At 40.1% G+C, this 13,036-nt stretch overlaps 1 protein-coding gene across 1 annotated transcript in view; it reads left to right on the forward strand.

The window, feature by feature from the left end:
• GFRA1 (GDNF family receptor alpha 1) overlaps positions 1 to 13,036 on the forward strand; it is a 142,511-nt gene that overhangs the window by 92,029 nt on the left and 37,446 nt on the right. The gene's annotated exons all lie outside the window — the stretch shown is intronic.

Here is a 13,036-nt window from a genome sequence, read left to right on the forward strand (position 1 = left end):
CTTTAGAAATATCATTCTGCTCTAAAAAGGCAGGATAGTATGCTTCATTTTTGTCAGCATCATGTTTGACAGTATTTCAAAATACTGTTTTCATTGAGTAATGAAAGTGTGAGACATTAGTTTGGTCTTTTTAATAATTGGTGTTTTGAATTTGCATACTACTGTTTTCTGGATATGTTCATCAGGCACTGAGCAGAATGATAATGATGCAGACATATTACTTATTAACGGAACAGAAAAACAGAACAGTATCAATACAGCCATGTGCTGTAAAGATCTGAAAAGAAAGAATTTCTTTTTTTTTTTAAGACTTTTTAGATTATTTTTTTTCTTAAATAAGAATCTAGTAATTGAATGCAAGTTTCTTGTCCTCCACAATTGCTGTACTCGAAATGGTGAAATAGCAAGAACGTAGTTCAAACACAAGATATATTTGGCACTCTGTAGTCAGAGATCCAAATCTTTATAAATGTGCTTTCATTGGCATTCATTGGCATGTTCTTACCCCTCGTGCAATCCTTTGGGGATACTGCTGTCAATTGTTTCTGGTCACTTGTTTAGTCTTAATTTTGGTGCAAGAACACATTCAACTCTGTGTGAAAGATATTCAGTTCTGTGTGAAAGCATGTGCAGTTACAAGGACCTTGCACGAAGATATGCAAACATTTTTTACCAGTGCGTAAAATAGCTCATTCACAGCGAGAGCTAGAACAAAAGCTCAGCTGCTTGCTGTGTTTCCTGCAAACACAAGAAACTTGCCAGGAAATTAATTTTCCTTCTTTATATTCTGTTGAAATTTCTTATGATGATTTCCTGTGAAAAGGGAGCCACTGTATCTGTGCATGTTTACCGTAAGCCGTGTGCAGGTCTGTGAGCGCTTCATGCCAGCACCCTTTTGTGCCAAGTGGCTTCTCTGCACGGGACCTGTGGGCTGCTCCTGTAGCAGGCACGTTACGGGCTGCAGACTGCACGCCTTCGTGGGTAAGGTTTGCCAGAGGAGGGGGTGGCTAAAGACTGTAAGCAAGTTTGTGATGAGATGCTGTAGGTGTGCAGCCAGCCGTCTGTGTCCTGCTACAGAAGAGGGGGAGCCCAGCCTCTTGTGCTAGGAGGCAGGCTTCAGCTGCAGCGTTAGCAAGTACCAGGGAGGAGGGCACTCAAGGGATGTGTGCGGGAGAGAGAAGAGGTGGAGGAGAAACAGGGCTTTTTCCTCAATTCTTCTATTCCTTAGGCTTCTCTTTCGTTTTTCCTGCTTTCTCCCTTGCTTTATCCTCACGCCTCTTCTCCTTGCTTAGTCCCCTTTCATCTCATCTTCCCAGATCTCCCAGTCATTACCCGACTCTCACTGCCTCTCTGCCACATTTGAATCCTCTCCGTTACAGCCGCTTACAGCCCCTCCTCACTGCTCTCCTGCGCGCGGCTCTTTTCCTCCCTCAATATCTTGCCACAGTCCAGTGATCATCTGTAATTCAGAAAATGAGAGGGAAAACATAGATGCCTGCTCCCTCCTGGAGCCTGTAGCTTATACCAGTTACAGTTCAGTGGCCAGCTGCTGAGCTGCACTGCGTGGTCTCTGCCTGGCTCTAGGTGGCTGCCCACTGGGTGTTGTCACGAAGGACACAGTGGCAGGGTACAGTTCTGTGCAACAGAGCTGGATTTGCGTCCCTCTGGGGTATTTTTAATCAGTTGGGCACTTGAAGCTGTCTGGCAGCTCCTTGAGATTACTGTTGTGCTGTGGGTATGCAAAACCAGGACAGCAACGTAGTTTTCATAATGCTGTTAAGGACATTAGAACAGGGACGCTCTTGATTTCGAGAGACGTGCAGGCTGTGTCTATATTTTGTGTTTGGAGGCAGAGTCAGGGAGTGGGCGAGAAACTTCGTGGGCTGCCTGACTCACCCTGCGCTGGATGCAGGATGTCTGCAGGGTAACCGGGGTAGCCTGGGCTCGGGCTACCTGCAGGAGCTCTCTGCTCTCTGCTCCTGGCCTTGGGGCTTGGCTAGGGGAGGCCAAGCCCCCCTGCCTGGACCACAGGGCCAGCGAGGGAGGAAAAAGTGGAAAACCTGTCTTTTAATAAATGAATTGATAGTGAGGAATGATCACAGTTCAAAAAATTCGGATGGTGGGGTCTGGAGAGAGGTGGGACAAGCTGGTGTGCTTGGAGCATGATGGTATAGTGAAGTTTGGGGTGTCAGGGGAATTGCTAGCCTGGAAAAGAAAAAAACCCGCAGACTCTGCAAAATAAGCAAAAACCTTTCAAGTCAAGGAAAAATAAAGTAGAAAATGCTGCAATATCAAATTACTTGCTTCCTTTTGAGTCCTTTACATGATTCATTACATTGTCTTTCGTTAGCAGAGTAAAATATAGTATTACTCTCCCCTCCCCCAACACATTTAAAATTTCTCTCCTCTGAACAAAACTCAGAAGGAATCAAGCAGTTCCTCTTTAAAACATATCCATAAACCCCTAAGGAATCTAAAAATCAGAACAACCAGCAAACCAAGTGCTTTGTCCCTGTTAAAGTGTAGATAGATCTCGTTCTGGAGTGCCAAGATCTGCTTGGCCAGTCCTCATTTATACTCTCTCTGTTCTGCTTAAGAGGGTCTTGAAGATTAAAAGCGTGCTGGATGATTGACATTTTGTTGAGCAGTGAAAGAAACAAAGACACGAGCAAGGATATAGTAATTAGAAAAATGGCTCAGCTGTATTCCTGCACCAAACTTTCACATCACTATGTGCTTTAACAGTGAGGAGATCCTCAAGCACAGGGGTTTTTATGCTCTAAGAAGCAGTAACCAGACAGTATCTTCACACTGAGGTCCTTTGGCAGGCAAGCTTGAAACTCTCCAAGCAGCATTTCTGCAGCCAGCTAGTGCCTCCACTCATTCCTGAAACCCAGGAGTGTAACCATGAAAAGGTAGTGTAATTCTTTTATGCCCATTGTCTGTAAAACAGAAGCTAAGTGTTGTCAGAGCTCTTTGGTTCAGCTGTTTTATGTTTTGAATGGTGTAGATTTGGCAGTATTCTCACATTGCTGAAGTCCTGCTATTCCTTCCCAAGTAATTTTTAAGGATAAGAGCTAACTGTGGTGCTGAATATCCATTATTACCTTTCTGCAGAGTTGCAAAAGTGAAAGAAGGAATAAAATATTTATGATTGTTAGAAAAATCATAAAATAAAATTGGATGCAAATTATTAGACTTTTATGGACCATATTTAGATACCTGATCTTCCATGTCAGTCCCTTGTTAGCCAAAACAATGCAACGAGTTAAAGTACTCACAGCCACCAGTAAACTTCAGCTCTGAGAACTTGGGGGTATTATCATGGTCCAGACGTGGTCCTTTCTCTCTGTGCATCATTGTATCTGAAAAAGCTTGTTCTCTAGGTGAGAAAGGAAAATTGCCTGTATAATACTATAAAAAAAAAAAAGAATACAGATTAGAAACATGAGCCAGAAAGGGGGTTACAGCAGTGGGAATTCAACCCATTTTGTTTGTTCCTTTATCACGCAGGACAGCTGAAACTACATTTGTTAATGAAGCAGTTTCACACGTTTAGTCAAAATTTTTGAAAGCTAGGAAAGTTAGATTTGACATTAAACTTTAATAGAATCTAAATTTGGAACTACTCATGTTCTTACGGTTAAGCAAGCTCTTAATTGCTTTGCTGGATGGGGTTCCAGTAAGACTACTGCTACCACTGATTTGTTGAATTGTTAATTGAGAGATTTTTTGTAGAGAGCAGAAGTTCAGCATCCACTGGTTTGCACGAGTAGTTTCCACTCACTAATCTGTTAAATCTGTTGAAGAGAACATTTTTGATCCCTTTTAATATACATTCAGTCACATTTGGCTAATCTGTTTTTTCTGAGGCAAAGGAGATATATATCACACAATAGCATTTTCTTTCATAAATCAAAATGTTTCCCCATCTACCTCAAACCGCATATATACTAAAGGCAAGAAACCACTATACGTTTTATGTGTATAACAGAGATATTATATCGAGTCCATTCCCAGTGTACTTCCTCTGAGATCAGTGACTTCAGTGGATTTATTCCAGGGATGAATTTGGCTATTCCTGTTCTGTGTAGGTAAATCTTCAGGCAGTGCTAATTAAAAGAATGTCAACTAATTTTGCCATTCCATTATGCTGGACTTTGTAAAGGTTATTTATATCACTCTACATCAGGCCCTAGTGAGAGAATATTTCTGGTGGCAGTTCATCCATTAAAATAGCTGCAAGATAATGTAAGCACTAGAACTAAAAATAAAACTTTGTTTCTCAACAGAACAAGTGACAACCACATGCATATTTTCAAATTTTAGCATTTTAATGTTTACTGAATAGAAATTGCATTGCTTTCATTATGTTTTAAGCACTACCATGCTACCGATGGAGTAACTACTGTTAAGTGGAAAGCCACGTGTAAATGTACCAATATCTGAAAAGACTTCTCAGCACAGAAGGTAGTTGTTTCCTACGCTTTGATTATCTCCTGGCTTTAAAGCAAGTGGCACAGGGAAAGTTTTCTGATATGTGTTTACCGTTGAATATAGATTTTCTGTGTGAGATGAATGTGACCCTTGCCAAAGATTACTAATAGATGCCCTTACATTCACATTTGTGCTTACAGTATATTTGTTCAAGCACATGCTATAAACCATTAAAATAAGCTTTTATATTATAAAGTCTGTATGAGTTAGACATCTGTTAAATTAAATCTTGACTGTATTATTTGAATATTTAGTTAATTTTCTTTTGCTCCAATTCAAGCACAAACTACAGTGGTTGTCCTGTCAGTTACGATGCTCCCTCTTCTAATTAGGCCTTGTGAAATGCTGGAGATATGTCTCAGTAACTGGTCATCATGCAGCACTGCAAAATATTCTTCAAAATGGACAGTGTCTTTCAGATGAACTTCTGTAATCAGCTGTATGTATCACAGGCTGTCAGCTCTCTTAGCTGCTGTGGCCATGTTCATTTTTTTTGATATTGGAGATTAAAAAAAGAAACAACAAACCTCCTAGACCGTATATGTCATCCTTAACTGGTAAAAGTGATTTTTTTTTTCCAATCCTATTCTGTAAATCAGTGCTTTTCTTACTAGCATGGAACATCCGTGTATCTTCTAAAACCAAGTAAAACATGTTGAATAAGATCAATGCTATACTGGTTTGCTAGTGCCAGAACTTGGGGACTTTCTGTTTGATGGGGATGTTTTGTGCATGACACAAAAAGTTTCCCAACAAAAGAGACTCTAATCTGCTTTATCTGCTGTGGTTCTGACTTGAAATTTGTTGTTTGACTCCTGAAGTCAGAACAGCTTTTAGCATAGCTTAAGGATGAGTTTCAGCTACGTTGGCTGCAGGCCCTGAACAATCAAGTGCAAGGATGCACTGGGCACCCTTTCTTTCCTTTAGTCAGGAAAGACTGGGAGTGGATACAGAGCTATTCTGTTCAGGGATGCCACTGCAGGGACGTTGGAATGCAGAAAGAATCCCTACATAACCTTAGGAAACCTGATGATCCAGTGCATCATATTTTTGCCAACGGGAACTTTTCTAGTAAACAGAGAACCTAGATGCTTGTATAGATGCTTGCTTTAGATTATTTTCCATCTTCAGACTCCAATTTTGTTTCATGCTTGAGCCAGCAATATTTTGTTATAGTTTATTCAAGTGGTTACAGAGAATGTTATTGTCATAGATGTCTTTCTCAGGTACTCGGAACCACATCCTTTCAGTGTGCACTCATGATATAGTTGTTAATAAATACCTAAGCATCCAGTGGCACACTCAAGGACTTGCTGTGGCACTAATTTCTTTGGCTTGCTCTTTGAGCGTGGCAATGATTTTCTTAGGTTTCCAGTCTGTAATTCAGACACTCCTGTCTGCCCAGCTAATGAAGTGAGAACAACGCTATCCCTAATGGACTAGTTCTTTCCTGAGTAACATGCTATCAAGAGACACTCTGGGGCTTGGACATCTTTAAACATGACAGTCATTTATATTTAGAAGCTTAAAATTAAACAGTGTAAAGGAAATGAAATAAAATATACAATCTCTTGGTACTCTGAAAGTAGCTAGTGGATTTGTTCATGTTATTGGAGAGCTTTGTTACAGATAGACTAAATAGAAATCTTACCAGCATCCCCTGATAGAAATCATGGATTGACAGTTCAGCCTATCAGTTTGTAGAAGATGCTCAGAGAAGTGTTTTCTTTGCAGTTGAGAAGACAGAAACACATTATGCATGCTTAAAGTCAATGCAAGGAAACAGAGCCCCACAAAACATATTTAATATAGGTTTGATTTCCTGTGGAATGCTTTCCAGATGTTCTCTCAAACAGGCCTCTAAAATATGGTCTGAGGTAATTTTTTTTTGCAAGCAGAAAGAGAAAATTCTGTTTTGTGTCACTGCATCAGAAAATCACTGTTCTAATTCTTTATTGCATTACCTTGTGCTCAGGATTTGCACCGTATTTTTCAAAATTGGTTTTACTACACAAAAGGTCAGTAGTATAAAAATATTTATACTCCCCAATTGCAAATAAATCATACTTATTTAGGACCACATTTGAGCTTAGCAGTTTTCCTGAAATCCAAAGGAGACCTAATACATTAGAATAAAATTACTCTAACACATGACCTTGAGTTACTTAGAGGCTTTAACTAACACTGGTAAACTATGAGATTAGTGTTTTGGTAAGGTCTTGTGATTTGCTGTAGCAGACGTTGTATAAAAAGATCTAACAGGTCCCTTGCAGATAACCTGAGCAATGGGAAAGGATAAGATTAAAGGCAGATGGTATGTGACGTACTTTATTATGCGTTGTGTAAGATACAGTAACAGAAACCAGGCGTAGAGTATGTTTATTTTAGAGCATTTTTTAATCAGAAAAAAAATGAGGTAGTAGAAAAATAGAAAGAATGCATTTCTATTGTTGATTTTAAAATATAAATATGCTTAGGTGGAAGTGTTCTTAGTTTTACTTGACTGACTTTCTAGTAGTTAGCTCTCCGCTAACTGGGATATTAAATGTCCTGTAAGCAGAAAGCCTGGATAACGCAGGTGGCATCAGGCAAGGTGGGGAGCACGGTGCAGTCAGCCAGCAATGCAGAAGCCTGCTGGGGCGATGCACGGGTGCTCATCTGGAGCAGGAAGCCTTGGTGGGCTGCCGTGGTGCCTGGAGCCAGCACTCGTGAAGCCGAGAGGCCTCAGGATGAATCCTGCGTGGTCTCTGCTCTTTGTTTCTGTAGCCAGTTACTCCACAACCCGAATAGGCTGCCTGTATGTAATTGAGGAGTGTCTGTATTTTACTTCCAGATAAACAACACAATTTTTAAAGATAAATCAAATCTGGAATCAAATATTGGCGTGGGCTTGGCTACAAGTCATTTAAAATAACAAAACAGAAGCAAAAACAGATAAAACGCAGCTTCTTCCAGCTAGTAGCTGATGTTTGGGATCAAAGATCCCACAATGGTTTCTGCAATGGTTTTACAAAAGATTTGGATTGGCTCACATGAGAGAAACTGCTTTTGGTATTCAGGTCTTGGGAGCCAAGTAGTCTGCTGTTTAATCTTCACATATTTTTACCCCTCAAAAAGAAGTAAAAATGCTCAAAAATGCCTTTTTTACTTCAAAAAGGGTGTGAATGCTGAGGTGTGTGTCAGGGCTCAGTGAGGGCCAGGGGCTCTGTGGGTGCCCCTGGGATGAGCAGGCCAGGAGCTTGCAGGCCGGGCTTGTCCCATAGCCACAGCCAGGGGCAGCCCCGGGCATCGGGCACCATTTTGAGGACAGGGACTGGCCAAGGACCAGTGGCCCTGCTCAGTGTGGCCCTCAGGCAGGGCAGGGCTGTAGGGGGTTGGAGGGCAGCACCCTACAGCATTACTGGGGCAGGGACTGAAGGCCCAGGAGGGCTGAAGGGGGCCACGGGCAGGTGGGGGAGCCCCAGGGGTGGGCAGGGGCATTAGGGCCCTCAGGGCCCTGACACGGTCGCTGTTTGAGGAGGACGACAGCCAAAGAAAAACCAACATGTTTCTGCTGAGAGAAATTTAAGTTCCTGTTCAATAAATATATGTAAAAATGCCCATTTAAAGAAATAATCAAAAATGGCGAAAATTCATAGTTGCTCACGGGTTCTTAGTAGTGTGTGTCCATAACTAAGGAGATATAACATGTACTAGTATCGCACATTTCTAGTGCCTTTAACGAAAAACAGTCTTCAAAGATGGGTTGACTCTAAATTACTAGGTGCAGGGACGATCATTTCTCTAGTGACGGAGACGCTTTGAGGTTTTTTTCGGCTCACTGGTTGATAGAGTTTCTTATGTAGCCTTTGCCTTGTTTTCTCGCTGCCCACTCACTACGTGTTTATGAAACAAAGAGAAAATGAAAAGCTCCTCCACCAAAGAACCTGCTAGTTTGGACACATATCAAGCTCTCTTGCCCATATTGCATCCCAGCAGACAAACATAGCACCACCCCAGCTATACAGGAGCTATTTGTAGCTATGGAGCAAGATGCTACATTTGACCCCCACAAAAGAGGAACAAGTATTTTGGCTTTTTTTTTTTTTCCCCCTATAATGGTGTCATTTATCACTCTGACACATATTCATTGACTTAGTCTGAAATTTCTCAGTGTCAGATTTATATTTCTTTTCTCTTTTGAATATTGATGCAACACTTCCCTTACGTGACTGCACTGCATCTGCCAAATGGTGTCTAGACGCTAGAGCAGCTTTAACTAATTAGTGTAGTCACTCCAGTCACTCAGCTTTGGCATTTACAAACCCTTTATGGTACTGTTGTTGAGCCATAAATAGATGCCTAAACACAAGCAGCAATGTAAAGAGAGGCGGTAGTGAGCATGTTCAGACTTCACCCAACATCATGGAGGTGAACAGAGGACAGCAGCCCTAGCTGCCCATGTTCATAACCAGGGTAAGAAGTTGTAACCACTCACTTGGGCATGGCAGTGTACGTGAATGCAGTCAGCAGAAGATTCAGATTTAGTGTTCTTCTCAGGCTGAAGATCACCACTGCAAAGGGAAACCTAAGAGAGAAGATTTCTCTCTAGTGCCCCTGCCTACAAGCAGTTGAAGATTCATAGAGCCAGAAGAACAGAAGTAAGGGAAATCAACACCTGATAGCCCAGCAATAGGGGTGACTTTTGGAAAGGTACATCTGGTTCATAAAGCTGATTTCCAGTAGGCCGTGGTTTACAGTGCATCCAAACTGAAAATGCAGCTGTAGAAATTATCTGCAACTTCATTGTTTAGACTATACCTTCAAATATTGCATCCTGCATTTCTGTGCAGCCAGTGCTGAAGTTGAGTTGGCCAACTTTAAAGAGGGAGAATGAGTAAATAACAAAGATAATTTCAGAGCATTAAACAACTTCTACATAACTTGAAAATAAATTTAGTGAAAACCTAATCAATGTTGCCTATGCAACAAGCTGTGCTAATATAAAATTAAATTGTCTCAAAAATTATGAGCAGATTAAACACAATACTGCTATTAACAAACCTTATTTGTAAGCAAAATTTGAGTTTTGATTTACCCTGCTGAGTATTTGAAGAACTAGTATCATAAGGTAAACAAATCATCTTTGTTTTCTTTGTATTCGTAACTTTTACAAATTATTTTACTGGTGCTAACACAAAGCATTAGAGAATAGTAGGTTTGAATATTTTTTTCTCTTCTTCACAGAAAGACTGTTTGTTTTTTGATCAGATTTTCTTTGAATTTGCCAATAGGATTATTCTTATTTTTTCAGTTACTGCTATACAAAATATTTAAAGTAAGCTTTCCAGAAGATCTACAGTGTACTTTGAGGAGATTTTCCAGGGCTAAGCTAAAACTCATTTAATTTTATTTTTTTGTTTGTTTGTTTCTCTACAAAGAGAAGATTTTTTTTTCTTCCTAGGAGGAAGATTTCTGGGTCGTGCTCTTCAGTTTTATTTATTTATTTATTTTTATTTTTATTTTTATTTATTTTATTTATTTTTTAATGCAAGGGAAAGAATCATTAATGCTGTTGAACACAAAGGATTTGTGATTCTTAACATGGAGAAAGAAATTAATAGTTCCTGCTATGTGTTATGCACAATATAAAAACTGCTTGGTTTTGTATCCAGCCACCTAGTAAATAGATACACGTATGTACATTGCACCATGGGCACGCATGGTGCAAGCACTGTTTGTCCTCTAGATACCAGCCTGCTCAGCTGGGGGTTAGGCACTTACCCACAAGTTTCTAACCTCAAGTTGTTTCCTGCTGAAGAAGCACAAAGTTAGTACAATATGCATTTTCTTTAAATAGACTGCTATCATCTGATTGCTTATCAAGCATGCCTGAAAGGATTGTCTCTTTTACCCAAACTCATCTTAATAATCATGTACAATAATTTAGTATCAATGATACTGTTTCTAATTAGGCTAATTTGTCTCTCCGTAGATAAGCAGCAGTACCACCGTTTTGGTATTGCTGATGAGGACACTTTTGTTGGTGTCACTCTACTGGAAACTCAGGGGCTAGATCATCAGCGAGCGGGTCTTCACTGAGCATGGTGGAATTATTTTATGGCGGGTGGACACTTGTCTCTGTTTTTATTTGCTGGTCTTAACTTTATATCTGGTGGAAGTTTATCCACATGAATGACAGCTCAGGAGGGAGTAAGAACTTTGGTAGTATGAAGTTTGGATGACTCAGAGGAGAGGTGTTTGACTATGTCCAGTAATGCTTGGACCAGAGCCATCTGAACTATATTTGGCTTATAAAAATTTAAACGTGCAACTTTGTCAGATTATTACCTTATACAACCACAAAAAAATCTTCAGAAATTAACATAGAAATCAGTGTGTATGCAAAGGGATCAGCAGAGCAATTTTAGCTTCCTTCAGCGTTTACTACAACAAATAAATTATTCAAGCAGACAGGGTAGTAAATGGTTGGTTTTATTCCATAGTTATCGGTACTTACATTCAGAGAAAAGGCGTATATATTTCTGGACCAATGCACATAATAATCTAAGGGAGAACTGTACAATTAAGAATGATGAAATGATTGCTATTAGTAGGATTTATAGAAACCTTAGAAACTAACTGTCAACGATCTTTGTTCCCAGTTGCCCAGAAAGCTGGATCTTTGGATTATTGTCTTAATTATTGACAGAGAGGGAGTCACCACAGTGACATAGGGTTTCCTTGCCCAAATTCTCTTTGTGGTGCTATTTAACTCTTCCCATCCCTTGTAATCTGTCTTCTCAGCTTGTACCCTGGTAGGTACACCAGTAAAATGGAGATTCTGTGGAAGTCTAGAATGTATACATATAGGGCATCTTGAAGGATATGTAGAGAGCTTGACTTTCTCAAGCTGTTAAAGGTACAAATGTCCATCACAAGGTTAAATGGTTAAATAAGTGAAGGGAGGGAGTGAAAACCTGACAGTTGACTGTGTTTTGAAGGCAACCATGGATTTGCTGGTGATGGTACAGTTATGGATGGAACTAAAAAGAGGCCATGAGAATAGCTCAGATAATTCAGGTGTGGTTTGCATACAATCTATTTATGGGATGCTTTTTCAAACTAAGCCTGTGAACCTTTTGAAGTTTGCCCATCACTATTTTCATGCCAATTAATGATGTACATCCATTCCCATTCTGAGATAGGAAAAACAATAAAGCAAACAAAGATAATTAGTCTCTGGAGCATGCCAACAAATAAAATCTGTGCAAATCACTTGTTTCTGCTAACTTTTGTGGTTTTGCTGCAAAACTAAAAAAGAACATTTGTACTGCAAATCTACATAATGCTAGAGCAGAGATGGAAATACATATATGACAGCATCCTGATTTTGAAAGGGTTTTGCAAAGATTAAACATCTTATTCTGAAAAACCACTCTGAGTTGTTATAAGCAAGAGAACACTTTCATTCCTTTTTCATGGAGGAAAAGGGAAGCAGGGAGGTTAAACCATTTGCTCATGGAGTCAAAGGTCTAAATGACACTTCATAAATAAACAAAAGTCACTGCTCCAAGAGGCTTACAAGTCCAATTGAAAACACAATCACAGCTGAGGAGAGAAGGTTAAGATGGGCAGGAGATAGACTGCAGGATGTGGACCTTGACTCAGCTCAGTGAAGCCTCTCAAATTTTACAGACCTGGATGGGAGCATTACATGGCCTTTAAAGTGCAATTTAACAGAACAGCTTCTAGCTGCTGGGAACTCTCTTCTTGGTTTCCAAAGTCATAATAATCTGTTAATTGAGATAGAGCTTTAGCCCTAGTCTTGAAGCACTTTCCATAGGTGAGCAGTGCTCTCTCCCTCTTGGAAATGAAGTAACTGAGGTAAGCAGAGATAAAAAATCAGTAGCAGAAGTGGATGCAGAGCACACATTCACTACTTCTGAGCTCAATACTGTAAGCTTTGGATAAATGCACATTTTACAAGAACAGATAGATTCTCAGTACCATTGCTCCAGGGGAGTGTGTAGATCGTGCCATCTGGATCTGCCCAGTTGAGCCAGTTGGCTCTGCAGGCAAGTGCAGAGCAGGGGTAAGCCCATTCCCTGGGAATTCAGGGCAGAACTAAAGCAGGTCCTGCCTCAAGTCATGGAGTAAGAGGGCTCAGGGAGCAAAAACATAGAGTTTTGTGTAATGAGTAAACTAGCAGAAACTGTGTTCTGTTCCTATAGAATAACAGATTCCAGAGTTCAGATCCAGGCAAAATGACCACTCATGATAAAATGTCTCTTTGTCTTTTTTTTTTTGGCATGAAAATGCAGAGCATTTCTTTTAGCAAAGGGCATGCATGACCCTGTCATTTTGTCCCTTTTTGCTGTTTTCATATACTTTTTTGTTCTGGTTTCAGAAATGGAATATGGAAAAAGACCCTCATCAATTGAAATGTGTCCAATGTGTATTGAAGTTAAAAATACTAAGTGCTGTTGAAAAATAAAAAGACTGTAAAAGGTAAGAATGCCTGCAGGCTTGATTTTTAAAGATATGCCTTTTTTTCATG

This window comes from Cygnus atratus, chromosome 7 (genome assembly GCF_013377495.2).
Source record: "Cygnus atratus isolate AKBS03 ecotype Queensland, Australia chromosome 7, CAtr_DNAZoo_HiC_assembly, whole genome shotgun sequence".
In the NCBI taxonomy this organism is placed as follows: Eukaryota; Metazoa; Chordata; class Aves; order Anseriformes; family Anatidae; genus Cygnus; species Cygnus atratus.